The sequence below is a fragment of the Otolemur garnettii genome, unplaced genomic scaffold (assembly GCF_000181295.1).
Source record: "Otolemur garnettii isolate 467f Iridium unplaced genomic scaffold, OtoGar3 scaffold00138, whole genome shotgun sequence".
NCBI lineage: Eukaryota > Metazoa > Chordata > Mammalia > Primates > Galagidae > Otolemur > Otolemur garnettii.
The window spans coordinates 1,372,363-1,373,754 of NW_003852533.1; the positions used below are offsets into that span (position 1 = coordinate 1,372,363).

The 1,392-nt window shown below is 33.9% G+C and overlaps 1 protein-coding gene across 1 annotated transcript in view; it reads left to right on the top strand.

The window, feature by feature from the left end:
- Positions 1-1,392, top strand: part of MON2 (MON2 homolog, regulator of endosome-to-Golgi trafficking) — a 111,401-nt gene that overhangs the window by 55,020 nt on the left and 54,989 nt on the right. The gene's annotated exons all lie outside the window — the stretch shown is intronic.

Consider the following 1,392-nt stretch of genomic DNA (forward strand, 5'->3'; position numbering starts at 1 on the left):
ACAGCGTCCAGCTGTTTTTTGAGTTGCAGCCATCATTGTTGTTTGGTGGGCCCGGGCTGGATTCTAACCCGCCACCTTAGGTTTATGTGTCTGGCACCTTAGCCACTTGAGCCACAGGTGCTAAGCCATGCTTTCTACATTTTAAAGTGAATTAATGTTATTTGACCATTTACAAATATGTGACGATAACCCAAAATATGATTTAAAAGCTGTAAATTGTTTAACATCTCATGGTAAGGTCCAAAATTATGTTGTCTGTTTAGTCCTTAATTATAAATCTGTGTACTATGACTTGTCATATTGGCATAGGTGACTAATGTAAAGATTTGTGAAGAAGGTCTTATTAAGGCATAGTTTTATATGTTATAGTACAGAGCTAGATCATTTAATAAACTTGTGCGTATATACAAGTGAAAATACATATAGTGTGATAATACAGATAGTTTGCTATAAATCAAGGCAAGGATGATATAAAATACCGACCGTGACGCAATGAATTTCTTGATATCTGGGAGAATCCTACATCTCTGAGATTAATTCTTAACACAAGGCCATAATGTCTTTAATAGAATATCTTGATGAAATCGGTGAAAGTTGATGGTAATGTCTTAAGAAGGTATGTACTCATTCAACAAGCAGAGTATGCTTACTATGTCCATGACATTCTGCTAGGAGATAGAAAAGAAGTACATGGTTTCTGTAGTGCTCATCGAGCATGTCAGTTACTTGGCTCCTGGTTAAGTTAGATGGCACGTGAGGCTAAATAAATAATACAGGGATTAAGTGATTTTTGGTTCTTTGTTACATAGATGTTTTTAGTATGTATTTCTATTAAGACAAGTTAAGATTAGTCAAAATGAAATAGTGTGATTGGAGCTGGATATTGAAGAAATGGTAGGAATTTGATAGGAAAGGACAGGTTCCTGGAAATCAACAGAGAAAAATGTTATAAGAAATTATAATCAATGAGAAAAATATAGGAGATTTGATGATTATTAGTTGAGTGCTGTCCTTGAAGAATACTGTGTATAATTTTATGGGATATGGCCTATGGGAATAATAAGGTGGGGTGTTGTACCTTTCTGTTTACATTTGGTACGTTAGTTATACGTGTGAGGTATGCGTCTATTGTACCCAGCTTATGTATTAACCATACTCTTTTGGTCTTCACCATTTATAATTGTAATTTGTTGAAGGGCTAATAAAGAGGACATAGCTTGTGATATGTTTACGTATGTAATATGATTTTAAATTATGCCCACATTGTACATTAAAATATTTTTATGAAATGTAATACAGTCCAAAAATTTTTGAGTACCAACATGGATGCTCAGGGAAATGCTCATTGCATAAGTATATGATGCAAATGTGTTATACAAAAGCATGCATAAA